The sequence below is a fragment of the Micropterus dolomieu genome, linkage group LG17, assembly GCF_021292245.1.
Source record: "Micropterus dolomieu isolate WLL.071019.BEF.003 ecotype Adirondacks linkage group LG17, ASM2129224v1, whole genome shotgun sequence".
Lineage (NCBI taxonomy): Eukaryota > Metazoa > Chordata > Actinopteri > Centrarchiformes > Centrarchidae > Micropterus > Micropterus dolomieu.
In genome coordinates this window covers 36,090,983-36,118,569 of record NC_060166.1, presented here as the reverse complement: position 1 = coordinate 36,118,569, position 27,587 = coordinate 36,090,983, and the positions used below count along the sequence as shown (strand labels likewise).

Genomic DNA, 27,587 nt, shown 5'->3' with positions numbered 1-27,587 from the left:
AGGGCTGCATGATAATGCCAAAAAAGTCATATCATTCAATATCAATAATTATCAGGATAAAAGTCAAATCATTATTTTTTTCAAGTTTAAAGGTTGATTTTTGCTCCTGAGTGAAGAAAAAACCTGATGGTTAATTGTGTGGTTAAATTATTCTTTATGGTCAGAACATGACAACACTCGATGCCAAACTTTGGATCACTTTACCAAATGTGAGGCAGAACATTCAAAACAATTATAATCAAATCTTTAAAAAAAATGTTTTTATTATATCTTGTTTCAGTCCCTTTTTCTCAACAAAATAAATATCTTAACAGAAAAAAGGGCTAATTCATTCTTGATTTAAATTAATAAAATCAAACGTCTATTGACGATATTTTTAAAATTTGTTATATTGTTATTGAGGAAAATTATATTGCAGTAATTATCATTATTGTTTTATTGCCCAGCCCTACCAGGATTGTGTAAGCTTGCAGCAGAAAATACAGGTAGCTTTTAAATTCAAATTTTTTTATATAGCACATTTAAAAACAACCCTAGTTGACCAAAGTGCTTTCCAAATCCAGGATACACAACAAATACACACAACAAAAACAGTAGAAAAGGTCAATAATGTCAAAGCTCAATTCTGTTTGAAGGCCAGTGAATAGAGGTGAGTCTTTAGCAAGAACTTGAAAATGTCAGCAGCCCGAGCAGTTCTTACAAGTATTCCAAAGATTAGGAGCAGCCACTGAAAAGGCTCGGTCACCTTTAGTTTTTAACCTGGATCTGGGGACATCAAGGAGAATCTGATTGGACGACCTCAGTGCTTTGACAGTACTTGTAAAACTTGTAAAACCAAGAACTCCGGTCTTGGTCTTGACTTGGTCTCGGTTTGGGCGGTCTTGACTGCAACACTAACTGTCGAAGATCACACCAGATTCTTGGTAAATGGACGACTATACAATCGTAAAGTACCAATAGCATCTACACAACCACTTAAATCCCCAGGACGACCGAACACAACAACCTCAGTCTTACTTTCACTAAGAAAGAGAAAGTTCTGATCCAACCATATTTTTAGATCTCTCAGGCAGTTAAGCAAGGACTGAGTTGAAGTTTTGTCATTGGATTTTGCAGGCAAATAGATTTGTATGTCATCGGCAAAGCAATGAAAGGAAATATTGTGTTTCTTGAAAATGGACCCCAACAGAAGCATGTACAGTGAAAAAAGCACGGGGCCCAATATGGACCCTTGGGGGACCCCACAAGAAAGAGGGGCAGCACATGAAGAAAATTCACCAAGGTGAACAGAGAAACTCCTATCCACCAGATCGGATTTGAACCATTTGAGGGCTGGGCCCCTAAAACCGACACACTGTTCGAGTGGGACTCACTACAGTGGCTGACAGGGATCCAAGCCTGTGATGAAGCACGGCACAAGTCCCATACAACAGGAGCAGCACAGATACAGGAAGCTGATTGGTTGGAGGTTTGATGTTGGTCCAAACTTTAGTGAGAGCATTTTCCTTTCATCTTTAACAAAACTGTTCTGCTGAACCAAAACGTGCCGCAAAGTGTTCATATCTTCAGTGTAGCCCTATATTTATGCACCATGAGTAAGCTATGCATCACTAGCATCATTGATTGAGACTACAGGAAGTTGTAGTTGCTTCATAACCGCAAAAGTCCACGTAAGGAGATGAATGGGTCAAGCAAACAAAGGACTTTCACTGTCCCATGTGACACAAAGTCAACTTAGACATATTTCGGTAAACGTTAAACAATTTTACATAGGTGAGTTAAGTCACGTGATGTAGTTTCGTTGCCTAAATTTAAACAAACGACAACCGTTTCACTTACGTAAAGTACTTAAGGTTTGGTACGCCTGTCACTGGAGTGGTACTTTCAAACGGGGTTTGGGGAACGAGTCCTTTGTGTCATGGTACTTTCCAAATGTCATATGCAGTCGCAGGAAAAAGTATGTGAACCCTTTGGAATTTGGATTTCTGCATAAATTTATCTGATATTTCAATGCAGCCGGTATAATACAAGAAGAAGAATTAGAAGAAGAAAAACAACCTGCAGTAATTCTTCTGCATTAATGATTACAATTATTGACAAGTTAGTACTTATCATTAATAAATTAGAGACCAATGTAGACTGTAATGTAGATAAAATATAATATAAAATGTCATTAATAAATTAGAGACCAATGTAGACTGAAGCTTTGGCAAGATTGTTCATTTGATATTCATGCCAATAAAGCAAATTGAAATTGAAAAACTGGGATCTCTCTCTCTCTCTCTCTATATATATATATATTATTTTTTTTGTTTGTTTTTTGGGGGGGGTGGGTGGTCCTTTATTATTTCCCTTATTTTTAAATCCCAATGTTGACAGGTATGTTTAAGAACAAAAGAACAAAAGCAGAGGTGACGGTAAAGGGCTACACCTGCTGGAGGGGGTCGTATTACTTTGATATTTATCCTGTGTGATAACGGCCTCAGTTCTTCCACTAGAGCACCACAGCAACAAATCGATGAACACTGACGTTAACACCAGGCAGCTTTTAGGTGACAATATAAAGTAGAGCATTTATTAACTATAACCCTAAAAAATTTCTCTAGAAGTACATAAATTAAAAAATATATAACGATACAAACATGGACAAAATAGTCCAATTAAAATAACTTAAAAAGTATAAGCATTGGATGTAAGTTTCAAAGTCTTCTAATCTGACAGGAGAGCATGATTTAAGGAGCCCGAGGCCCAGTGTGACTGTGAGTTCATTCTATTTGTGTCCCGAGTCGGATACGTAGAAGAAATCCAGGCCTGCAGGCATCTCCACAGGATCTAAAGCTTCAACCAGCTAAATCCTTCTTCTTATTTGAAGATCCCTAGGTTATCTGACATCTCCTCCACCACACTCCTCCTTTCCCCATCCACCTTAACCTGGATCTGCACACAGCAGCTGCACTCAAACAACAACATGACTGTAATTTTTATTCTCTCTATGTGGAAATAATTTTTTCTTCCTCCCCATCGAGTCGCAAATCATGCAACAGGGTCAGCTGTAGAGCAGCTGAATTCACAAAGAATGAATTGCAGCCACTGACAACTCCATGAATTACACATCACTTGCAACCTCAAGGTCCAATTCACAAAAGATATTGTACTAATGATGTTACAGTACAAACCCGGTCCCGGGTAGCATATCACACAACATGGTTAAGCAACGTTTGCGTCAAAAATGTAATAACTGTAGCTGCAAGAACAATACTTTCCAATCATATCTAAAACGGTTTCATTTAAAAGAGAAAGTATTCTAACTCCTATCTGCAGGATGTGTCTCGTTTTTTCCATGACTCACTATGTATAGTTTGTTTTGAGTATTTCGGATATTTTAACTGTGCGTTCTCCCTCATGTGTCTGGGCGCATTGAGAGCTGCTCTCTCCCCTCTGCCTTGTGCTGGACTGGTACAGTGCGTAACCATCATCTGCACTTCTCACAGGTTTTATGCTGTTTTCCAGTTTCATTGCCTTGTGGTGAATATCAGCTGTTCTGCATATCTGTGTGCATATGATGAACTGTGAAGCGCTTTTGCTACTATCACATCTGCCATGATTACTGGAAAGTCTGAAACTAACATATTTCCACAAACAATGCAATCAAATAATTTTCTGTCAATCCACTAATCGTTTCAGCCCTAAACTTCAGACACTTCTTGCTTCGTGTGAGTGAAGGGGAAATCAATGTGTTTAAATATGTTTTACAGAACTATGCTGCCAGAAGATTTAGGTGTTATAAAACCACCCCTCTGAAAAAATTTATAAAAGACAAAAATGGAAAAAGTACTTGTTTTGCTTTCACAGCTTTAGAAGTGTACAATTTGAGTAGGGTACATAAACAAAAAGTGGAATAGAGCATAGAAAAAATAGTGACCAGAGTGAACTCAAGTGCACGGCAGCATTTGGCTGACAGCCAGCGCGAAATGTCCCATCTTGGTTTGCATACAATGCTTTTATCATCCTGGAGACAACCCCGTCACAGTATGACAACATTACAATCATCCACAGAGCGCTGACAGGATTACCATATTCACTGTTCTGCTCTGACAGTTACGTCATGGCACTTTGTGATATTATATGAGATCAAACTCTGTGGTAATCCAAACAGAGGATATTCAAGTGTGTGTATTGTAAATGTGGCCAAATGTGTACATTTATGTGTTGCAAATCTTGTTTGGATGAAAGCAGCATTTTGTGACGGCTGCTGGAAACTAAATTCTGTTCTGAGGCCGATGAGGAGAGAAACTCTGAGCAATGAGAAGAGAGGTGACAAGGAAGGAGAGATGGAGAGGAGGGGGAATGAAGAATGAAGCGGAGGAAAGAACAAGGAGAGCACAGAGGGGAGGAGATAGATGCGAGGAGGCAACGAGGACAAACAAGAAGAGGAGACAAGGAGGGAGAGAGGTGGCAGGTAAAGGAGGACAGAGAAGAAAACAGAGGAGGACGATGAAAAGGACAGGAGGGAGAAGAGGACAAAGGTGGGAAGAAGAAAAGGACAAGGGGATGGGGAAGAAGAGACAAGGAGAAGAGGAGACAAGGAGAAGATGCTTAGAGAAATGGATGAAGAAGAGGTGGATGAAGGATGAGACAGAACGTCTCTGCTTTTCGAACACCGAACACCAGTGAGAATAAACCAAATCATAATGTAATGTAAAGAAACCTATCTGAAACACCGGAAAGAAGAAACTTAAAGCAAAAAAGAGATCAGAATGATATCTGGGCCTAAAATATAACGATGAACTGGCAGAATATCTCTCTGCTCAGAAAGTTGAGATTGTTCCAAGTCCACAAATCCAAAAAGGAAGACACATCAACAATCATGGCAACCAAAAGAACACAGAATCTGTCTTCACTGTTCGACACAGAGATGAATTTCCTCATATAAATGTAAAACATTGACTGAATGAAAAATAGGAACATTTTCTTTAACAAATTCAACTCTGTAATCTCAGATGTCAGAGAGCTAAATGAGCTCTCAAGACTAAGGAGGAGACAGGGGACATATTACTGCCAAGTACATATCAACATGCCACAAGCCGAGGGACAGTGAGTGACCTAGACTCAAAGCACACACACTCTCACACACATTTACATCAGTGTTGATGTAGTGTATTTTTTAAACAGTGATCGACATCTGTATACACATTTTTAAACAGCAAAGAAGAGACATGAAGACAGAGCCAAGCGTCCGGAGCCTGCAGGATACTTGGACTTGTTGTCATGAGACAGGAAAGAGGAGAACAGAAGGAGAGAGACAAAACCAGAGGACAAGAAAGAATGGAAGGAAGAAGAATGTGTCCCTCACCTGGACAACTGATCTGAGTAGGAGTTGGTCAGATTTCCAAATGGCAAAATCAAAATGTACTTTTACTTGCAGATTTCATTTCTTGATGTGATTTGTGTTCCTTTTAGTTAACAGGATGTAACTCAGTAGCGACGTCCAGGCCTGGAGAGTCGGACAGAAATGGGGCGATTGTGTCCAGTGTAAGATGGAAGATTTTTCCAGTTTTTATTTATTAAATGAGGATAGATGCAGAGAGGACTGAGGCTTGGGACGCACCAGAAGAGTCTAGTCCTGGTTAGCTCACAGCCCCATTCAGCCCCAAGGCCCTCTGGGTATATGAGCAGTCTTGCACAAAGCAGATGCTAGCCAGGGACCCCGCTCTCCCCAGCTTCCCTGCTCCCTCACCCACTCCCTCTCTATCCTCAGTCAATGAGCCAAATGAATGCCCATGTCCCCTCACCTCCCCACAGTTCCTTTTTCCCGCCGTTCCTCCTCCTTGAACCCAAACTAATTTCTCTGCCTGTTCTCACCCAAAAAATGGCCATATAGGTGGATTTGGCAGCAGCTTATTATGACTCATATTTATGGTATTTATGGTGACATAAAATAAAGAACGACAAAGTCCACATAAGGACGTGGTCAGGGTGGATGGATGGGTCAAACAAACACCCAGGAGAGAGAGGTTTGAGTCCAGTGTGAAAGATAAATAGCATTTTCATAAAAGACTTAGATAATGTACTTATTTTAACTCAAACATCAATCTTTTCCTTCACCTAACAGAGTTGTTTTATTGCCTGAACCTAACCAAACTAGGGCAGTTTCACAATATTAAAAATGTGGTTTACGTCAAGTGACCTAAGTAACTGACTTAAAGTCCGGTACGCCAGTCCCTGAACAGTCATGTTATTTTGGGACAATTGACCTATTTTGTCATTTAGGTATGAGGATGTGTTTGCTCTTAGCTCTACATATCGGCCTCTTGTATTCTTCCTCCTCTCTCATTCTTGTTTGTCTCTCTTTTTTCCCCCCTAATGGTGCCTTCAAGTAATCTCTCTTTCTCTCCCAAAGATGGTTACTTCTGACGCCAAAAAACAAAGATGGCTTCTAAGTTTCCTTCATCTGTTTTTAGTGTCCTTTGCTTGCTCTGCCATTTCATTCCCTTTCTACCCGTCTTCTTCCTATCTCTTCAACTTTCTCCCTTTCCCTGGTGACCTCCGTCAAGCTTCTTTCCTCTCCTACTCTCTACAACTTTGGGTGCTTCTCAAGTCTCTTAATTGCTGACATGTTTCCCTCACTTGCGTCTTTTCCACGGGGAGGAAACCAAGCCAGGAGAACAAGGAAATATGTTTCTAGAGACATGAGACGTTCTTTCCTCTTAAGCGTCACGTGAAGTGCCACGTGAAGCGACGTCCGTGTATGATGACTGCGGCTGCTGATCACAGCTGGATCAGCTGTCAGTCGGCTCTAACAGCTCTAGAGACCTTTGATGGAGTTTGTGTCTGCATACATGTGCACTGTGTTGGTACTAAAAAAGTCTCACAGTTATCGGTGCAGAGCAGAGCAGCATGATTCTCTCACACCTGCACATGAAAAATTCTGCTCAGAGGATCATTTCTACTGGCACAATGCTGATATTATCTGCATTTATATGTATTGATTCTGATTGTAAATTTGTTATTGAATAACCCAGAATATGATCATGGTGTCTTGGGATTTATTAGGCTAAATGTTTCAGGGAAATTGAAATGACGTAACTTGTATCAAAGTCGACTCTCGGTTTCAGGCTTTCCGTTTATTTCCTCTTCTGATATCCTTTAACACTACTGCATACTTTTCATTTGCAAGTCACATCACTTGTCACCGATCGATCACTGCGTTCTCTGTGGGCTTTATTTTCCTTTGCTTGCTTCATTAGAGACTTTAGGGCAGTTTAGGGACGTTTATCTATACACAGCAATGAGCAGCCTCACATGTGACTGAATAGAAATGACATGTTTCTTGCTGACAGACTCTCCGACTCTCTCTGATTTTAATTGTCTCCATAAAAAAAGTTGATGGGAGAAAGAAAAGAAAAAAAAATCTTTCTAATACATACATAAAGTTGTATGTGGGGCTTTTGTTGTTCAGACCTACAATGAACTCAGATTTTAACTAGAGAGTGAATCATAAAACAAATCAAATATAAGACTTTGCAGCGATACACTTGAGTTTAATGTTATCTGTCCTGATGTATCAGATCAGTCCGATCAGCTGCGGCGTCCAATCAATATAACAGCAACCCAATACTGGGGCGTGCCGGTCAGTAAAAGACTTCCGCGAAGGATGCACTGCTGTATCCTCGCTCATAGCTCCTCAGAGGTCTGCAAGATGATGGAGCGGAATAACTTCCGGTTCAAGCAAGGAGCGAGGAAACGACAAATAAGAGCCTTGAGAAGCAGCCTTTGTCCTCGTTCCTCCGTTCTTCCGCTCAGTGTTGAGTGTCTTTCGCTTGCCTGAGCCTTGGCTCTGCGGGCGCCTTGCGGCGTTTCTTCCATCAGCTGACAGGAGGTGACAGAGAGCAGAAAGAGGGAAATAAAGCACGAGACAACAGAGGGTAAGAGTCAGAGGGAGGGAGGGTTGAAGGTTATGAGAGGAACAATGAAAACAAACAAGACAGGATGAGAGGCGAGGAGAAAGATGGGGAAGATGGCAGAATCTTGGCTGTGTGCTGAGATGCAGAAACCTCAGGCGATCGTCTCCGGCAGTTGGAGGGGTGAGAGGGGTTAAAGAGAAAATCAGAGGAGAGAGAGAACATTTAAAGAGGCTGAAATCCACTGGCCCTCTCCCAGAATCTGCAGACATTTTCACTAAACATGAGATTAGTGACTCACCCATCTGAACACTCAAAATTAATTTGCGAATCAGAAAATGTGTTTGCATCAACTCTCACTCTATAGACAGCGCTCTACCTTCACGCCGCATCCCATTAAGTCATTAAGTCATTTTCTTGTTCAAATAACAGCTCGTCTGGAAATGAGCAGAGGGTGGAGAGGGGGAGGACAGAGGAGGTGTAGCGATATGAGTGGGTGGCCAGCAAGAGGAAGACAATGGAAGAAAGAGAAGGAAGTCAGCAGGGGCGGTGTCAGGGAGAGCGGAGTAAAGGATAATATGGGTAAAGAGAAAATATGAGAACAAAAACAAATTATTTTTTGGGCTAAAAGCAAAAGAAAGTAAAAAATAAAATGCAACAAACAACTATTTTTAGATCTGTAAAATTCTATACTGTTTTTGCTTAATGTTACAAGGAGAAGTCACTGCTGCCCAAACTGTAAAACAGCAACAATCTACTTTGTTCTGCAAAGCTACACTCGTATCTTGTCAAAAACAATAAATCAGAAATCTTAAGGAAAGCATACGACTATATTTAGATTCAAATTAGAGACCGCTATTTTCAGATTTCCTGTACGTCTCAAGCTACAGCCAGCCTTCAGAGCCCATTTCACATTATTATTATTATTAATTATTATTCAAATATAAAAGGTAGGAAGAAAAACAGCTAGGGAAGACCAATGACAGACCAGTGAGTGGTGAATCATTCAAGCAGGCGTCATGTCCTCTGAAGGACATCACTGTCATCAACATCTCAACCTACTACTAATAAACTCTCCAACAAACCTGTTGAGCTGTGAGTCAGGCGCACACTTGCTCATCATTTGGAGGTACAGAGATTATCCTGCAGGCCCTACCTGAGTGTGAAGAAAAACAGGGAGTGAAAATCTAAAACAAATGATCTATAAAACACAAAAAAATGAGTCAGAACTATATATAGAACTATTTGTTATATAGAACTATAACCAACGGTGTATCTTATCACAGCGAGGCCAGAATCAATTTTTAATGGAAGACTGGAAAGAGGGTGGACAGAGGAGGGAAGGGAAAGCAATGAGAGAGAAAAGGAGATGCTGTAGCGGCAGAGTGTGGCGAATCAACAAAATGGTGACAGTGGAGGACACGCTGCTCGTCTCAACACTTCCCTCTAAAGGCCTCTTTCATTTCATTTTACTGGGTCACATTCACATCAAAGGATCTCTTTCTGTTTGGGAGTGTGTGGGTGAGTAGTGTGTGTGTGTGTGTGTGTGGAGTGAATGCAAACTGAAGTGCATGGAGATGGATAAGTGTGTGTATTCTGTGAGAAGGAAAGACAGACACAATCTTCATGATGTAGCAATAGTCATACAGTAACACTGGCATTAAAATGTGATCAAAACATTTTGCTACACATACAAACTTTCATGTTTGTCCACATGGTGCAAATATTAGCACCGAAATGAAAATTCTTGACCGAAGCCAAAACTGAATAATGAAAAACTTTCCAGAATACTGAATAAAGGTTTTTCACATTTCTTTCCATTTATTTCACCTTTTTTTTTTTTTTTTTTAACCACTGCATACATTAAATAATCAAAATGTGCTTGTTACTCAGTGTTGCCCACAGGATTTGGAGAGACTGTGGTGGTGGGGGGTGGGGGGGTCCGGGGCCCGAGAGGGTCCGGTAAAGTAAATTACATGTGTACATTTACTTTTAATGGACACGTGTAATATGTTTTATACTTTCTGTGAATATAATCCAATTAATCTTATTTCCATCCTGTACAGACGCCTTATTTTGAAAACCGGAACGTTGTCACATGTGTTTCCTCCTCGCGCTAAATCCATCCAGTCCGACCCAGTTTGATAAATAATGTTGTATGTGGTTCTCGTACGGCGTAACATGAAGACTTCACAGCCTCCCTTCAGGTAGGACTCTCACACTGCAACACTTGTCTTTGTAAAGAGACAAACTGAAAAGTTGCTAACCTGCCTGTCAGCTCACTCTGGTCCGTTTCAGTGGATTTACCATAAAGGCTGAAATATGTGTGCACACCAAATTTAGTCATTTAGCTGAAGCTTTTATTCAAAGCAACTTACAATTGCTAAACATGTCAGATGTCACACACCTCTGGATCAACTAGGGGTTAAGTGTCTTGCTCAGGGACACACTGGTGGATGTGTCGCTGCGGGAATCGAACTCACCGAAGAGATCTGTCTTATCCACTGTCTCTCATGCAGGAGACCGGGGTATTAATGTTTGTTTTTATGAACCATAATCACCTTCTTTCTCTAACCACTGTTCTTCCCTGTAGGAAGAAGCTTTGCAAAGGTTGACTTTGAAAGTCAAAACTGTCGCCACTGAACGGGCTCTGGGGTTTCGCAGAATTGTGAAATATTGACCTTCTGGTTGGACAACGGGGTCAAAAGCCTACGTCGTTGCAGTGCTGAATTTCAAGGAAACAACTTCATTAATAATTACAGAGGATACTGCCAGTATTCCAACATTTTAAACGGTATCCTCTCCAAAACTGTTGTGTTTGCACTTCAGCTTTCTCTCTGCAGAAAGAGAAGTCCACCGATCTCAGAAAGACACAACAAACAAAGAGCCACCTGTGCATGTCTTTCTGTGTGTAGGTGTGTGTTATGTATACTGTATGAAGCTGGGATATGACAGCGTGCTCCAAGACCCACGAGTCCTCCAGCCTCAACCTTATCTATATTGTATATCTCTCTCTCTCTCTCTCTCTCTCTAGAGGTGTATGATTCACGACCCGGCGAACCGCACATAACACATAACCATGAAAAAAAAACAATGTATGCATCATTTCTTCACCATATATAAATAACCTTTAATTATTCAGGATCGAGCACAGATGCTCTCGTTCAGTCACGCTTTGCTTCACACACACACACACACACACACACACACACACAGGTACAGCATGCATTCACACGCTCACTTCTAATGCTACTAATTGTATTAGAAGCCCCATCACTATTCCCCACAGCAGACACAGGGCTGCTGTGGAATCCTTCAGGTTTCTGGGATCCACTACATCCCAGGACCTGAAGTAGGAGCCCAACACTGACACCATCATCAAGAAGGCCCAGCAGGGGACGTACTTCCTGCGCCAGCTCAGGAAGCTCAACCTGCCTAAGGAGCTGCTGATCCAGTTCTACACAGCCATCATCCAGTCTGTCCTCTGCACCTCCATCACTGTCTGGTTTGGATCTGCCTCCAAAAAGGACAGGAGCAGACTACAACAGACAGTCAGGACTGCAGAAAAGACACAACCTGTTCCAGCTTCTCCCCTCCGGTAGGCGCTACAGAGCACTGTACGCCAAAACCAGCATACAGTTTCTTCCCACAAGCCATCACTCTGATGAGCAGCTGACTCTGACTCACAGTGTCAGGAACAACTCCTGTGCAATAACCCAGTAACTCTGCCTCTAATCAGCACCTGTTTACTGGCTACCACTTACTATTTATTCACCATTCTCTATTTCAGAGCTGTTCATATTGTTATATTTTCATATTGTATATGCTGTATACCAAATCCACCTACCACACGTACATAACACCTGCACATAATACTTATTTATTCCAGCATCCTTTGCACTATGTTCCATCACACTGTGTACATGTGTGCTTGCATGCATGTATGTGTATGTGCATCTGTATATCTCCGACATGTACATAATAATACATAATAATTCACTCCTGCCTCCTTTGCCCTCTGCTCATTGCTCTATTGTCTCAATCTGTCTATATTGTTTTTGTTTATAGTGTGTAAATATGTGTTCTCTAGACTGCAGCCTGTGTCTGATTTTATTATTTTATTATTTTATTATTGTATTATTGTACCTCGTAGGTGTACTCATACCTGGCAATAAAGCTGATTCTGATTCTATTAGTTTTAAAGCAACACGGTCCACTACACAGTATGTTTGGATTTGACTAACACATTTTGCAGCCACAAAATTTACTCCTGGATAATGACAACAACTTTATCAATTCAGGGGCCAGATGAATAAAACTCACTAAATGTTTAAACGAGATTAATTAAATAATCAAACACTACGTTTTGTTGTTTATTATTAATTCATTGTGGGTTATATAAATAAATCAGATAACCACTTACTCAGTGTCTCCCGCTTTAGATATTGAAAAGCCAACACACTGCAGCTGAAAGAATAAGGCTAACAAGGTCAAACACACTATAAGAATACATGAAACACACAAATGTAATTATAGTCAAATCTACTGGTGTCACACCTAGACAAAGCAGGTTGAACTGCAGTGTGAACACAAGAAAATCAATTAACATTCTTCAATTGAATTACAAGCTCAGTCCCCATCAACGGACTCCAGAAAATGTCAGGGATCCAAACACATTATTTAGGAAGACAAAAAAAAACCCCAGAAGAAACGTTCCTGCAAAAACTTCTCTTGATTTGGCCCAGTGATGTCATCCGTGACCTCACCAACTACCGCCAAACCTGGAAATGCTGTGCAGGCCTCTCCACAAACAACAGTCCTGCGTAGTGGAACTGAACAAATCAACAAACAAGGTTAAGTATTACACACTGCTCATGCTTAGTGATGGCCAAATAAGTGTTTCGAAGCATTATTACTTTCCGACACAAGTGAGTCGAAAATGGCTCAGTACTCGAAGCCTCACTCAGAAAATGCACACCACCATTTGCTGGTCAAGATGTAGGCTAATGCAACGAAGCTGACAACCACAAAATGCCAACATGTTAATGCCAAACCCAGAGGAACATTTATTGCACTCATAGATTGTTCTTTTACAGCTTAGGAGACAAAATTGCGATTCTCATTTCACCCTTAATTTTAGTGTTGTAGCTACCACCTGTTTCTCACATTTTGGTCCTAAAATTCACTAGGAGAAATAGGTTAGCAGCAGGAATCATAATTGAGACTTTATGGCGATACCTTGCTCGCCCTCATTAATGGCAATGGCAAAAAACCCAGAGTAGGATTTGAACCCTGAGCTTTTTACTCAAGGGGCAACAATTCTGCCACTTCACATCAGACAAATGATTGGTTTAAATACGCACATTTTCCTCCACTGGAGAAAAGTAGAAATACTATATTTACCATAAAAGTTGTCAAAATTCTACTCAAGTAAAGGTATAAAAGTATAGTGAATAGTACTAAAGTATCAAAATTCTGTATGACATTGTTGTATCTCAGTTCAATGAAATTTGTTGATGGGGAACAGTTTGCAGATAGATTAAAGGTTCAGTGTGTAATATTTCTGCAGATCTATTGACAGAAATGCAATATAATATCCATAACTACGTTTTCAGTGGTGTGTAAAGACCTTACATAATGAACCATTATGTTTTTATTACCATAGAATGAGCCATTTTTATCTACATAACCGCGGGCACCCCCTGCTGTGGAGGTCACTGTATTTTGTCGTCATGTTTCTACCGTAGCCATCAACGAACAAACAGCACTGCAGAGTGTGTGTTTTCGTCATCACGGCGTTCTTCTTGTGCTTGTATAATTCCGGCAGTGTCGACGCCCGTCACTATATTAAATGCGTCCGTAGAAGAAGAAGAAGAAGAAGAGGAAATAATAATAATAAACTGAGTAGCCTTCTGGTTTATTAGAAGTTAGAAGAGAAGTTACATTTGGACAAATGAACGAGCACACGTGTTGTTTAGCAGGAGAGCCAATCTGGATCTTTCTACCATGAAGCGAGACCGGGACAGATAAAAACAGCTGATGGCAGAAATCACGGATGTGGATTTTCCCAGATGGAAGGCTTTGATATGACTTTAGCGATGAAAATGAAAACTGCTGTTTGATAGCTTTAGCTAGAAGCTGGCCATAATCACCAAGAGACGTGAGGCGTTTCCCCTGTCAGTGGTGTGAAATATGTAGTTGCATTAATTTCATGTCGTCTACCGATTCTCCAGCCTGTGGTTTGGCTTTGCCGGTTACTTAGCGAGACAATCAGCTGATCAGTAACGTTAATTGGCAATAAAACCATAACGTTAGCTTAGAGCATGGAAGCATCAGCCAGCTAGACTTTTACTGCGTTGGTAGAAAAATCATGTAAGCTTAGTTGCATTGGTTTATTCTCCAGCACTGGCTTTGGCTTGTGGTGTAAAATATGTAGTTGGATTAATTTCTCTCCAGCGCTCTGATTTGGCTTTGTCAGATACGTTCCTGAGACAATCAGCTGATCACTAATTGGCAATAAAATGGTAGCTTACAGCTAGACGCTCGGAACAGACAGCTAAACATTTTCTGCGCTGGTAGAAAAAATATGTTGTTGGATTGTAATTTCATGTAGTTCTTCTCCAATGCTCCGATATGGCTTTGCAACGTGGACAGAAATGTGCCGTTACCTCCCTGAAAACTGTTGTAATAGTCACCTATTCTGCCTTCATGTATGGCTTTTATTGTGATGGTAAACATGCTTTGGGTGTATTGGTTTTTCCTTCACATGTAAAAAAGGAACTGTGTTATCAGAGGCCTGTGGGGTAATCATGGATTGTTATAAGGACTTTCCTTTATGTGCTGAGGGTGCAATTCTCAACCCTCACCACTAGATGTCACTAAAACTTACACACTGGACCTTTCAATATAAATGTTTACTTATCATGTTAACATAATTACCACAAAATAACAACCACATAAACAGTTAATTCTAAAAACGTGTCCTGTTGCTTTATGCACTGTTTTGTGTTATTTCAACTTCTGTCTTACCTAATAAAGACAAACGTTTCTTGTGTGCATTGTGTGGAGTTTTCCTCTCAGTTTTTCAGTTTGCTCCAATGTTTTTCTCTGGAGCATCTGATAATAATATTGTTTGTTTCTGGTGGTAAGATCTTAGTTTTATCATTGTTGATAATCTAATATCTTGTCTCTAATGCCTGCCATGTCTTATTTGGAGCTTTTTTTGAGGCACCGTTTGAATCTTCTCTTGTTTAATCTCTTAATAATGAATAACTCCCAACTGTCTCTGCAGCAAAGATTTATGGAATAAAGAACAGTTGATCAAGATAATCATCCAATCAAACTTTAATCATTAAGCACATTTAATAACAACTTCAATCAATTAATGCATAAATAAATAAATCAGTGAAAAAAAAACCATAAAAATCTCAAACTGGTAAAAAAAAGGCATTGGATTAAAGGAGTTTTTTAGCCCCGATTTAAAAACTAGAAGGCTCGGGGCCAGCTTGACATGAAGAGGCAATTAGTTCCTCAGGACCGTGACTGAGAAAGCCTGATCCCTCCTGTTCTGGAGCCATTTTTTAAGTGGCAAAAAGGAGTAACTGGTCAGCGGACATGACCTTGAAGGAGCAAACAGCAAATAATACATTTGTGATAAGACATTACACTGTAGGGACATTTTCTTTTCTGCTGTCTGCAGTGAAGTCAGAGGCAGTAAGGTTTCAGTTAGGTGTCAGCTGAGGGCCTCTTCTACAGCAGGTTGGATACCTGCTGATGGGTTTTTATCTTCACATGAAGGGTCACAAGGCGACCTGCTGACCTTTGCCGTGTCCCACAGTGGATTCTACTACAAGTCTGTATCAAGTGAAGCTCACACCTGCCGAGGCTAATCGATGTCTTTAAGTCAGCCACTGATTGATGAGAAATAAAGAAGTCTCTGTCAGCAGTGTTGAGCCACCACACTGCTGTTGACACCTTCTAATGACTCCTCTTAGTGTGTATTAGTATCAGACGTACCAGATACCAGAGGCCGTACATTCCCATCTCATACAAACAGTCAACTAACTCTTTTCACCCTGAATATGACACCATGCCCTCAGGAGAAAGAGCACAAAACGCTCACATGCCCATAGGTCCTCCTAAACGTTACACATTGGACATTTAAATATGTTTCTAATCACTAAAGTCCTGAAAGAATAGGTTAAGAATATAAAAATATAACCTCTGTCGCAGCTTTTGGTTGATGGTTTCCTATAAATATTTTATATGTTGTCCCATAAAGAACATTTGAGAGTGAAGCAAACCCAATTTTAAAGGACTGACTTCCATTTAAGGTTAGTATGGGTTGCTTCTATACTAGCCCGAGTGCATACATATTTGTCTATAAGAATTTGTGTGGATGTCGAGCGGGAAGCTTCCGGTCAGAGAACTGAGTCGAACGTGGAAGTCCCTTAAACCTGCATTCTATCGAACAGCCAGCAGCTCTTCTGGTTGCAAAAAGAAGTCCGGTTCCATTAGAAATAATGGTAAAATGAGGCCACCAGCTGATTTATTCCCTCAGTAAACACTTTCCTAATGACTTTATGGTCTCAGTCGCTAGTTTCAAGTCTTCTTCAACACAACATGTTGTTCATTTAGTAAATTATGGTCCTGTTCAGAGGAAAATAGACCATAAAGCAGAGTATGCTTCAGGGCGGCATTATCTGTGATTGAGAAGTCGTTTCCATGGCAACCTTTCAGTCAGGCTAGAGTGACATGTGGCTGTTCACTTCTTCTGATGAGTACATTTTGTTTTAAGCCTGTTTTTCACTAGAAAAAATTATCATTCCGGTTAAAATGACAAATGAATTGCAGATAAGCCTAACTAAGCAAGCTAGCTAGCTCCACACATGGCCGTTATCTCCACTGTTTCATCCAAATATGCTCAAGTCCGGTGCCCCGGGTTGCAAAAAATCAACATGGCGGCGCCAATTATTGGATGTTTTGTCTGTGAGTGGTGGTGCCTTGGCAGGGCGATCAGAAAGGCAAACTCAGATCTGAATGGAGCGAGCATGGAGAAATAACAAAGTAAATCTGTATCTTTCTTTTATTCAACATCTTCAAGCCAAAGGAACAAAACGTCAAACTCAGCAGGCCTCAGTGCTCTCTGCATTCTGCCTCATTGTATTTTGAAGGTTGAAAAATAGATTTTTTTTAAACACCAGCAGGTGGCTCAAGGCCATCACTGCACCTCCTGGTATCCAAACATAGAAAATCTGACAAATTCCACCTTACGAATTGGTTGTCGTGATGCACCGACCCAGCATCTTCTCTCCATAAACAAAATGTGATTCCTGACTTGGATATCAGTAAATACAGTGCTCTCTATTTCCCAAATTTTAAATTTGCTAAACTCACAGCATGATTTCTATGTAAGGTAACGTGAGACCGCGGATGCTGCAGCAACATGCTGCAAGTTTAACATCATCTGTGAAAAGAAAGCATCACTTTTCCACAGAATTTTAAAAAATGTGCGTCGTGGTCAAAGTTCAGTTATAACCTCTAACCAACGAGTCTCTCTTGCCAGGCTGCTGACGTTGTTTTCAGCTGAAGAGCCAATCACCCTGGGCAGCAGTAGAGGAGGTTGCACCAGTGTCTGTTTCAAAAGAAGTTTATCCGGCTTCACTGACATTCAGCACTGGATTTGAGAGCATCAGAGCAGCTTTAAGATGTGCTGCTCAGCCTCGCTCTGCTCTCCATTTCCATCACCGTGGCATTTCGTTATCCCGTGTTGCTCTGTGTACAGTGACGCAGCTAAAACAACAGCAGTGACTGGACTGACGAAATGCAGTTTATCAAACATTGGGCAAAACCAGGAAGACAAAACATGTCAAGAAAAAGAAGAAATTAGTAGAGCCCGACAGATATGGGAGGATTTTAAAATCCGTTATGCCGATATATCGGTCAATATGCCCCCCGTTATTTTAAGAAACGTACAACATAAACAAAGATTATCCCTAATATTGGTTATGTTGATACCTGACCAAGATACCATGACATAATGCAGTATAAAAAGAAACTTTTTTGTAGTTATAAATAGTACAAAAAAATTTGTTTTAATATAAGTTTTGATAAATAAGAGTCAAATGTATAAAACTATAGAAAAGATTTTACAAATATCTGATTTGTTATATATTATTATATATTATGAAGTATTACTAATGAATATTAAATTAGTGTATGTACTGTTGGGCTAGCAAAACTGAAACTATAAAAAATACCAATATAGTACTATTACTACTAATAATAATAATACCATATATCAACTCTTATGTCACTGTTTTAATATTAATGGTATGGCAAATGAACAGGTATATATTTTGTCATGAGATAGTTATTACTTTACATCTAATCTGCCACAATTACTACTTTCTAATATGTAGCATATTCACATCCAGTTTATCCCTTTAACAGCACTCTGTTAATTATATCCAAAGCTACGGGAAACCATTTCCTAACTACCACTTGGGTCTGAAACATATCGTCTATGATACAGTCACCCAGAGGAAACGCTGATGAACTAATCTAAATTCTACATTCTACATGACTACATGTCTATGTCTACAAGGAGGAGCTGCAACTTTGAGATTTCACACTAACGTTGCAGAGCAGCTAGATGACTTTGTTAGGTAGGCCTACTTGTTCAGCTCATGGTTATTTACACGCCCCCTCTCATTTTCCACGTGCCGACTGTAAGACGAGCGGCTCGCAGATATATTTAGAATACGATAAACAATATAGATTAACTGCTCATTAAAGTTAGCGCTCCTCTACTGATAAACATGGCATTGGCCAGCTATGTGGCTAATTTAGCTGCTGTAAGTGATGTTTAAGGATATTTAGAAGTAATGAATTAGAGAGAAATGAGGGGACCACTCGCTAGAACTGTTTCAGAAATAAATCTATAACCATGTTTGTCAGCAGCGTAACCACCACTCCCCTACCGTAACATTAAACACGCTGCTGTGAGCCTTGAGAGGGAAGTGAAAAACGGGAGGGTTAGGAAGTATGGTAGGGTAAGAGGAGACGTAATGAGGGCTATTATTATTTAAGTCACGCAATTGACACGACAAAAGACCAACTCACCGGGAACACTGAGTGTGAGAGCTACCGGGAGCTACTCTCTGTGCTCCGGTAGACTCCGGTCAGCTGATGTTTGTTTCTGTGGTGCTGCAGAGTTTTGAACAGAAGAGCTGCAACGTGCCATCTGGTGGGCAAACTATGCAACACTCATGACACGAGGGAAGGATCAGACTCTGTGTTTTTCTTTTTAATAGCCGTATATCGCTGTTTTAAACGCAGATGCAGGTTTATCTGCAAGTAGCTTATATCGGCCGATAATATCTGCAAATTAGAAATTAGATTTTGTTCATGGCTGGGTTCTCATTTAATACTGTTTGGTTTAATTTTTCATTTTGCCTGTTAAATTCTAGGATGAAAGCATTGTTTCCACCGACTGGCTCTAATCATTTCTGGTGCTTTGTGTTGTTTTCTGTTTTTGGTGAATTGGACCTAGACAATGGGACTATTTTCATTGTATTTCCCTGTGTTGTAACACATATCTAGCTGCGCTGCTCCACACACACACACAGACACTCACGCTTAACAGAAACAGATACACAAAGACAAACAATACACACAGGAGAACACACACACGGACAAAAACAGACAAAGACAGATTATTCTCCTCTCCCTCTAAAACAGGGATTAGTCAGCTGCTCCTCAAATAGCAAACTGGCCTAAATATTTTCTGCATAGCGCACACACACACAGTTACACAGTCAGTGGTGGAATGTATGTATGTGTGCATGTGAGAGTTAGTGTGGATGCGGAGATAATTTTGTTGATGTTTAAAATGGAGAATTACAGGACGTTCCTGTCCATGTGATTTTAGTTTGTGTGCATATAATTTATTGTATGCAGTGTTTCAGCTTGTGCTTAGTGTCCAACTGTATGGGAATAAATGCAGTAGTCAGACATTTACGCCAGAATAGCATAATGTGTGTGACGGTGCAGCAGCATTGATCCATTCTTTTATTTAATTTTTTTTTAACCTTTCAGTATGTGTGCTTGGGTGTAAATATCAAACATTCATTTTTTATTACAGAATAACTGAAAATGCACACTGACAAAGGCCTGTTTACATTCTCACAGTGGATCAATTGACACTTTAATTCTAGGTGGTGTGGATGGTCATGGTCATCTTTTTATCTCACAGTTTCGATATAAAACCTATAATATTCCCCTGTTGTGCAATTTCACTCCAAAGTGTGGTGTTAGTAAAGGTGTAGTGTTCACATGGAAAAGAAAGTATTTAAAAGAAGTACTTTCAAGCTAGACTCAAGCAATGTATTGTGGAATTACAAAAATCCATCTTGTGTGTGTATTATGTATCATGTTTTGTGGTGTGTATGTCCGTCCCTTCACTGTAATCCAGTACAGATTTGAGTGTGTGGTTCTTCCATTAGAATAAAAAAGGAGAGGGCTTACTAATTACGGTGGACATATTTCACCGCTGCATCATTCTCTGGCCTATTAAAGTCCTGGGCTGTAATTAGCCCAATGAGACTACATTCACATGTGTGTGTGTGCCTCCTGCCAGTGGACAGTTTAAATGGAGATCAGGATTCCTCCTGCCAAGAAGAAGAGTCATAATGTGTAAAGTAATGATAATGATCAGAGAGAAGATTCGGAGACGGAGACAGCGATACACAGACAGACACAGGGAGAGAGAGCACAATAGTGATTAGTTGAGTGGAAAAGACAGCCTGCCTGCCCAATCATTGGAAGACTACGGAAAGAGAGGAAGGGTCAAAAATAATAGGTTCTCAGACTTGAGAGTGAGAAAAGAAGCAAATACTTAGTGTTAGAAGATAGTATTTTGAAACTCGTATTTTTCTCACAATAAATCATAGTTCAGTCAGGACAACTTCATCAAATACTTTCTTTGCTTTGCGGTAGTTACGTTTGGCGGTGTGGCTCTGTTCTGGGACTCCCCGCCCTTCCACATGCCCATGTGGAAAGCCAGCAGGCAGGGAAAGGACACCTCTCTGCCCTTCCACGTGCTTACATAGAAAGAAGCAGCAAGCCCTCCAGGGTACAGAACAAATCAGCATCCATAAATATAGAAATGCATTGATTGGTCAGGAATAGCCTTAAAGGAGGCTCGCAGAGAAAGCAGCATGGGTAGGCAGGCTAGAGCGGCGTAAATAAGGCGCCTTGTATGGCTTTGCCAATGAATTCTAATATAGAAATCAGCTGAGCTGTCGCCTGATGTGGGCTTGACATGACAAGGGCTGAACACTGAAAAGGCACGAGGAACACCAAGCACATCAGTGACTGATTACCGCTTTTACTGTGCATAAAAATGCGTTCAATGACTTAGATTTGGTGTGGTTTAAAATTTAGATTTGGGATAAAGAGAGCGCTGATATCAGATTCGTAACTGGTCGTGGGCAATTTTTGAGATCCTGCACTCAGAATGCTGGCATATGATCACATGACAGGCTTGGAGATTTCAAACAAGTTGGCGGCATTTCAGTGGCAATGAAGCAAAGAAAAGGAGCGTCAACTCTCTTTTTACGCCAGTGAGTTGCCGTGTGTGTGTGCTTGAAAACACTGACCCCTCTCATTTTGTATAACGAGCTGCAAAGTCGGACTACGTTTTAAATATATATAATAATAATAAATAAATTGATTGAACCCTATAATAGTATAGCGGCATGGCAGGGGAGGCCGGAGGGGTTGGTGATTACGGTAGTTATCTTTACTCCCACACTGTGCACAGAAATCATTGTACTGGTTCGCAGGTTATCTACTGTATTTTTAGGGGCATTAGTGACTAAATTGGTCGCATTTTAGAGCCTAATAGACTTCTAGCATTTTGAAAGCTGACACATAAAAATGGTGCAATGCATGTATGTAATTAAATTAATGTAGGCTATGTAATAATTATTGCAAATTAACCAGTATCTACTCAATTTTGTGCTTTATGTGATACATACAATTTTATACACCAATTTTTTATACACCTCTTACATACACAATTTTTTGTGCATGTAAGAGGTTTGCAGAGTGCAAAAACTCCAGCCCAAAAAGAGTTCCCATCTCCCACAGAAAACTCTGCTCTGGACTGCCTGAAAATAGCTCGTTTGTAGACCAGCCTTTACTTCCGCTTTATGCCGACCATGTGTCATAATGCTTGCCTAGCGGCTAGTGAGACATGCTCCCAAAAACACCGGTGGAAAAACACCCTGAGTTGCAGCACATAGTGACAAGACGTCTGCTTGCTGCCTCTCCTCTCCTTTCCAAACATTAGCTACTAGGGTTGGGTATCGTTTAAAATTTTAGGATACCAGCACCAAAACCAGTATGAGCGTGCCTGACTCCACCTGCAGGTGGATCAAAGACTTCCTGACGGACAGGAAGCAGCACGTTAAGCTGGGAAAACATCTCTCTGATTCCAGGACCATCAGCACCGGTTCCCCTCAAGGCTGCGTTCTTTCCCCTCTGGTCTTCTCCCTGTACACCAACAGCTGCACCTCCAGTCACCAGTCTATCAGGCTTCTGAAGTCAGGACCTGCACGCCTCCAGGACTCTGAGGCGAGCAGGAAAGATTGCAGCTGACTCCTTCCACCCTGAATACAAACTGTTTCAGACTCTCCCCTCTGGCAGGAGGCTGCGGTCCAACTTCTGCACATACTTGTCAGCATTTTATTACAGTATTATTGTATCTTTTTATATTTTTTGTATACATTTTGATCTCCTTATTTATATATATATATATATATATATATATATATATATTACTATTTATGTTATGTGAACTGTAAGCAAGTCAAATTCCTCGTATGTGAAAATGTACCTGGCAATAAACCCGATTCTGATTCGAGATTCCAGGTATCGAATAGTAGCCTAATATTATTTTTATTGTTGTTATGGACAAGCAAGGTGATATATTTTCTTTTTTCTTGTTTCAAATAACTGTATTGGGAAATCAGATCGCTCCCCATCCTAATTAGCTCATCCTCACGGGCAGTATTATACTGGGAAAGACTACAGCTTGGGAGTTTTTTATATTTGAATGAGGGAGGAGAAATGAAATACTTTAGTGAACAAATAAGTCGTGGGAAACGAATTCAAGGTGATTTTTGATACATTTGTGGAAAGAAAATTATTTAGTTAACTTTCGATCAATAAACTGAATTGAAAGATCTCCGAGTGCTTTTTCCTTTATCGGTGAGACGCAAACCTCCAAAAACGACATTCACAAGTATAAAACAAGTAAAGAGTCTGTTTAAACAAGTCACTAAAGACTCACAAACAGAGGAAAAGAGAGGCTGCACGTCCAGCCGATCAAACCAACTACACCTGAAGCAGCTGTGGCTGCTGCCGGAGGCGTTCCATCACACCAATTAAACGCTTTTGTGGAACGCAACAAAAGCGTTTAATTGATGTGATAGAACGCAGAGATCGATCAGAGACAACTGATGTGAACAGCAAATAAAAAGTGTTAAATGATACCAGAAGATGAAACCAACAGAAAGCCATGCTTGTGGTGATAACAGTGACGCACATGGCTGAGACTAGGGCTGGACCAGGGTATATACAGGAATCCTGAAGTAAAATTCAATATCTTTTTAAGACCTTTTCAAGCCTTTTTCAACATAGTTTAAGACTGATGCGCCACTTTGAGCTGTAACCGATCAAATCAGCCACAAACCTTTAAATTTAAAGGTTTAAATTTGAAGAAAAAACTTGTTTCTATTATTTAGGTGTTTCACTGTGGTCATAATGTTTAGAGAAACAACTTGATTTAGTTTTCAGATTTATAGTGCATACTGTGAACATACTGTCTAATGTCTGAGAGGAAAGACAAATAGAAATACTGACAATAATGGAAATAAAACTGGGAAAGAGACAACGGGGGAGGACATAGAAAAAGAAAGTGACAATTAAGAAGGAAGAAACCAGAGAAATGTGGGGAGGTGCGAATGGGTTGCTAGACGCACCAATCAAAGTGTTGAAGCAGAGGACATGAGAGAAAGGATAAAAATTAAAGGCTTTGTCAAGTTGGCAATAGAGAGAACAAAGAGGAAGAGAGGTGAAAGATAAAAATCTATCTCTCTCCTGCTGGCCATGGGGGAATACTGTATTCTCCAAATTTTATATCAGCCTTTAACTTTATATTAACACACAAACACGGAAAAACTAGCTGACACCTCCCCTCACATACACAATCACTCTGTCTCAATACAAAATAACTGAAAACTTTAACCCAGTATTTGACTAGCAGCACTACTGACACATCGGATTGTGACTGTTTGAGCCAACTGCCTTGAATTTCCTGACTTTTTTTAATGAGTATTGCATTGATTAATTACAACAAATCCAAAGCTCAATACGAAAGGCTGGTTGATTAATGCCTGTCCAGTGAAGTAAAGTGCAGATCAGTTTAATTACCTTCTGATGATCTAGCCTTAAGTATCTTTGCTCCATGAAAACAGCACCTCTAGTCTGTGTACAGCAAATCAGATTTTAATGTGATTTTATGATTCTCAATGAGCCTCTCATCTGCATAATGTCCCTACATCTTTTAAAGTCAAATATACTTGCCAACGTCCACACAGCACAGCAGGTCCTGGGAGTCAACAACACATCAGACCAACCTAAAAAGGACAAGCTGACTTTTGGCAGCATTGGGGTGATGGCTGCTGGTGACTTCCCACAGATGCCATTATAAACTGCTGTGACTGAGCCCCGAGTGGGACCCGTTACGATGTAAGATTTCTTGACCTGAAGGACTGGCTGCACATATGGCAAAAACTAATAATTTGCCCTGGATACTGTTGGCTCTAAAACATATAATGGCTCTAATTATTTTAGATCATATGTTGTCTTTGGCCGCAATGCCAAAATCACCCCACATCCCAGTGCTGTTCCTCGAGGCCTTGTTTGAACAGTATAACTGGCTGGTAAAATGTAATAACAATCACTCTGACCTGCTAATAAAGGTTAGTATCCTGACATTTGCTATATTTTATAAAGGGAGTCAGTTTTTAAGGTAGAGGGTTCAATCAATTATTAGTTTAGCAAAGGATGTTCCTATTTTGTTAGTTTTAGTGCCTCATAGTAAAAGACAATGGACCAGGTTATGACTGCAGTCCATAACTGACTCCTGTCCAGAACGCAGCATTAACTTTTATCTACACTTATTCTTGCATTCATCCCATTATTCTGTCTATTTTTTCATTACTCTTTTTTTAGGACAGTGAAGACTAGAAATTTTCCAGTTTACACAGGCCTATTGGAACTTTATCTAAATAAACGTAAAGAAATCTTATCTTGAACCCAATTCCTAAATATTGATGTTTCTGCTCATCTAATTATTCAAGGGTCGCTGTTCACTTTGTTTAATGGTTATTGCTTTAAATAACATTTTAAGCATGACAATGGTAGTCAAAACTGACTAATAATCTGACTGGCTGTGCGCAGTCACATCACATGATATGGGCCTGTGCACTGCCACTCACTTCACTGACTCACTCAGTAAGTTTTTAAGGTGTGTGGGTCAATGGGGTGCAAAGGCTTTACTGGGAGTCAATGGCTGTTTTTTGCCCGGGATTCATTGGAAAGTGATGCATGTATCGACCGCAGATAAGTTGCGCATTGATTAAGTGCAAGACTGAGTTTTCAGCACCGTCGTACTCTGGCTGGCTGGAGCACTAACGATTGGTCTCCACACCACACTAAACCAAAAGGAAAGTTCACAGACAAGAGGCGGCTCCATCTGTCTGTTGGTGACTATGACAGTGATGATTTGCTTGACATATGCTAAATCTACAATGATTATGAAATAAAATAGGTGTGCATATGAGTTGTTATCTGCCACATTGAAGGAAAAGGATGACGAGTATTAATCCACCACTGAAAATAGTCCCCAGCAAATGCACAACGCGTTTCATTCTGTTTGAGCAATGTTTGCCAAAAACTACAGTGGCTGCTGTTTTAGGAAGTTATTGAAGTGGATATTTGTGAGGTGTTTTTAAAGATTTACGGATTGGAGTTGACAATCACGGACAAGGTACGGAAGTCAGAAAGTATTGTAAGACATTGTTTGTTTTGGTCTTTCCAAGGAATTTGATCCAATAACAAAAATATATCTTTTATGGGGCCAATCAATAAGTCACAAAGTGCCATAGTTTTAGTTGTCATCTAGAGTAATACATTGGGTGGACAACTTGTCAATCAATTTGGTAGTGAGCTTCAAACCTGTTTTGAATTTTGCTCAGGGAGCAACCTTTCTGTTCACATTTGGATCCTGAATTGATCCTTTGAATCAAACATGTCGATCCCTGGTGAGTACTGCAGCAGAGACAGACAGAGGAGCTTCAGGGGGAAAAAAAAATCTGAGAAGTTTGGCTGCTTCCAGCCCTGGCTGTCTTTCTACCCCTGATCTGAAGAGGAGAGGAGAATAGATCTGAATAAAAAGACAAAGAAATGAAACAAAAAGACTCGTGAAGACAGCCGGGAGAAAGATCATGACAGACAAGAGAAAGAGTGAGACAAAAAAGTTCTGAATCCCATCCCAGCATTGTCCTCTTCCACCATCCCATTGCCCATTTTTCTTTCATCAGTTTTCTTCGCTTTTGCAGCCTCTGCTCTCACTCTTAGCAGTAGAGTAGATCGCCATAAAATTAAACCATTAATCAGTTTCCCCAACGTAAAAATGTGATGTTTTTCTCTGTTTTGCATCATTATAAATTGAATATCTTTGGCTTTAGGGTTGTTGGTTTGACAAAACAAGATATGAAGTTGTCGCCTTGGACTCTAAATTTGTGAACCATTTTCTGAAATTCTATGGACTAAAATACGATATAAGGAAATATTTGAATAAATAATATATTATTGTGATTGATTGATCAGAATAATGTTACTTCCCATCCACCTATCAAAGTTAAGTGGAGAGTTTTGTTGACCAGGGTCTTGACAGAGTCTGACGCTGCTTTTTACCTCTTTACTGTATCTTTCAGCTTTCCCTCTCCTGTCCTTCCACCCATGCAACCATCCATTTATTCATCTTTTTGCATGTCCCTTAATTTGTCAAGCCGTCACTGACTGATCCATCCATCTCTCTTAGATGTGGATTTTGGTGTGGTCTGTGTCCATCTTGGTGATGGACAGACCACATTCAAAATCCATTAGCGCCCTCTTCTAAAGCACTGATTACACCCATGGGAGACGGACAGAGAGAGAACTAGCAGGCTGAGAGTGCAGGAAGAATACAGTGAAGTAGAAGTTATTCAAATATCTAAACTATGGGTATTAATCTGCTGCTATAACAGCTTCCCACCAGTTGGTGGAAGCTGCATTCAGCCACAAGTGTCGCCTCATCCAACACTGGTGTTGGGTGGATCTGGCTCGCAGTTAGCATTCTAGTGAATAGAGTTAAAACAGGAAAGAAACAAACACAAACTGCCACAAAGTTGAACACCGTTGTTTAAAGTATCGTATGCTATAGCATTAAAGAGGTCATATTCTGCTTTTTGGCTTTTTCCCTCTCCTTCATTGAGTTATAAACCTTTTTTGTGCATGTAACAGGTTTGCAAAGTGAAAATGCCCAAAGTCCACCCCAAAGGGAGTTCCCAT

The 27,587-nt window shown here is 40.3% G+C and overlaps 1 protein-coding gene across 4 annotated transcripts in view; it reads right to left on the bottom strand.

Annotated features, from left to right (window-relative positions):
• The window catches only part of si:cabz01090165.1 (uncharacterized protein LOC100333421 homolog), a 368,300-nt gene that overhangs the window by 306,541 nt on the left and 34,172 nt on the right, over positions 1-27,587 (bottom strand). The window contains exon 2 of one of the 4 annotated variants that reach the window (XM_046074209.1): positions 8,987-9,057. The exons of the other annotated variants lie outside the window; for them this stretch is intronic. The gene's annotated coding sequence lies outside the window, so the exon portion shown is untranslated. The remainder of the gene's footprint in view (positions 1-8,986; positions 9,058-27,587) is intronic. 4 annotated transcript variants of the gene reach the window in all.